We start from the raw sequence: 2,342 nt of genomic DNA, 5'->3' as shown, positions 1-2,342 counted from the left end.
ATGAAACCTCCGCACCAGTGGTGGACACACTTCAACTAGAATGCTCTTGGGCAGGAGTAGTCAAACTGCGGCCCTCCAGATGTCCATGGACTACAATTCCCATGAGCCCCTGCCCATGAATGCTGGCAGGGGCTCATGGGAACTGTAGTTCATGGACATCTGGAGGGCCACAGTTTGACTCCCTCTGCTCTTGGGCATAGCAGCAGCAAGAAAGATGCACGTGGAGCCTCTGGATGGAAAGACAGCATTTCCTCGTGGAGGAATGAAGGAAGAAGTCTACCTGGAACAACCACCTGGATTTGAAAGGCACAGAGACAGGTTAGTGCTTCTGGCTCCCCGTGGCCGTCTGGGATGATGACCACTGGATTGCAAACTTCAGAATGTCAAGGGGAACGTTTTTTGAAATTGTGGAAGCTCTCCATGGCCGCATGGAGAGGCAAGTAACTGGCATGCGGTGCCCTATTCCTGTGGGGAAAAGGGTGGCAGCCGCCTTGTGGTACTTGTCCACCCCACAGTACTTCCGGACAGTTGCCCAGCAATTCGGATTAGGAGTCTCCACGGTCAGCGAGATCCTGCTGGAGTTCTGCTTCGCCATTGAGGCAGAATTGTACAGCAAAGTGGTGTGCCTCGGAGACCGGCTTGGAGCGGTGGGTGTCCTTATATCCCCTTTGCCCTTTAATTTTTTTTCCATTTTTGATAGGTGAGCAACGAATACTCGATGCGCCCCACGTTAACTTTAATCCCTGGTGTCTATTCTTTTCTTTTTCTTTCCTCAGACGGGTTCCCACCTTGTTTCGCCGCGGTTGACGGTACCCACATCCCGATCCGAGCACCTGAGGGAAGCATAAAGGAGCACGGGAACAGGAAGGACTTTTGTCCTGTTCTCCTTCAAGGAACCGTGGACTTCTCCGGACGGTTTATAGATTTTGAGGTGGGGTGGAGTGGGAGGAGGCATGATGCCCTTGTGTTCCGTGAATCGAACCTCAGGGCAACCATGGACCAAGGGGTCTTTGTCCCCGGCAACCCCACCGCCACCATTGAGGGAGTGCGTGTTCCGGCTTTGGTGCTCGGAGATGGAGCCTACCCCACACGACGCTGGCTCATGACTCCCTATAAGCGGCCAAGGACAAATGTGCAGAGCTACTACAACCTCAGGCACTCCCGCGCAAGGAATGTCGTGGAGCGTGCCTTTGGCCCTTTGAAGGCTCGGTTCCATCGCTTGATGTCACGACTCCATGTGCATATAGACAATGTGACACCATTGATCATCGCATGTGTCATCTTGGAACAACATCTGCGAGGACAAGGGACATCACATCCCCTTCCCAGTGGCTGAATCCCTGTAGTCCTTGAGGATGCAGCAGCCATCCCTCAAGCCAGAAAAAAAAGGATCTATTCGGAGGGGTGCAAGGTTCGGGACGCTATGGCCAGTTACCTTTTCAGAAATAGGAGACGGTTTGGATTGTGACCTTTTGCCTATGTGTGCTATGTGAAATAAAGTGCAATGTTCTTTGTTCAACCTTGTCTTCAGCCACTATCTTTGTGTTGTTTGACTAAGTAGCCGATTCTCTGGTCCGAAAGCTTTGTCTAATCAGTCAGTAGTAGCTGGTCAGGATTCTGTTTTCCATCTTGTTGCATGAAGGATCCTAGCAGCTGCTTTTGCCATGCAGTGAACAAAGTAGCTAGACGTGTGGGGGAGTTTTCTTGTTCTGTTTCCTTACGTCCATATTGTATCCTGTGCAAATTGCCCTTTCAATCTCTTTTGCCTCTCCTCATGAATCATATTCCAGCATTCCCAGGCTTTCTGGCAAGTCCTCCATATGCGAAAAAACCATGCATCTGTCTCCTGCCATTCCCAGCATTGGCCGATAGGAGTTTTTGCCATTCCTGCTCTACCTTGGGAAGCAGCAAGCTACCTAAAAAGCAACTTATCCCCGTTTTCTGTTAACATCTGACATTCAGTGTCCCCACAATGACTCCCACTGGGCCAGGCTTCTCTTCTTTCCAAGGCTTCAAGCCCATTGTGGCGCGCAGTCTTTAACTTGTCAACTTCTGGAGTCACCCTGCAGTAACGATATGTTTTGAATGTCCCGCTAGCAAATGAGCATAAGCAGGCCTCCTTCAGTCACTGGTTATTCCCTTGTAGAGCCTGCTGGAGAGTAAATTAGCCAAGCTACAGTCTTCCCTTCAGCCTTAATAATTTGCCGTTCCTTCCCCTCTCCAAAATTACACTGTCTCATTCTGTTCTTTTTCTTTTGAAGTTTGCGTATCGAAGGCATTGCCCAAAGCGATGGGCTTGGTCTCTTTTGACACTGAAACGATATGTATGTGGAAAGGTATGC

General features: G+C 50.1%; 1 long non-coding RNA gene across 1 annotated transcript; it reads left to right on the top strand.

Annotated features, from left to right (window-relative positions):
• Positions 1 to 209: 209 nt before the first annotated feature.
• On the top strand, positions 210 to 1,343 carry LOC143822309 (uncharacterized). Its single transcript, XR_013226125.1, has 3 exons — positions 210 to 318; positions 516 to 647; positions 777 to 1,343. It is a non-coding gene; the product is annotated as an uncharacterized LOC143822309 (long non-coding RNA).
• The last annotated feature ends 999 nt before the right edge of the window (positions 1,344 to 2,342 follow it).

Source organism: Paroedura picta, chromosome 13 (assembly GCF_049243985.1).
Source record: "Paroedura picta isolate Pp20150507F chromosome 13, Ppicta_v3.0, whole genome shotgun sequence".
Classification (NCBI taxonomy): domain Eukaryota; kingdom Metazoa; phylum Chordata; class Lepidosauria; order Squamata; family Gekkonidae; genus Paroedura; species Paroedura picta.
This window is presented reverse-complemented; position numbering and strand designations above follow the sequence as displayed.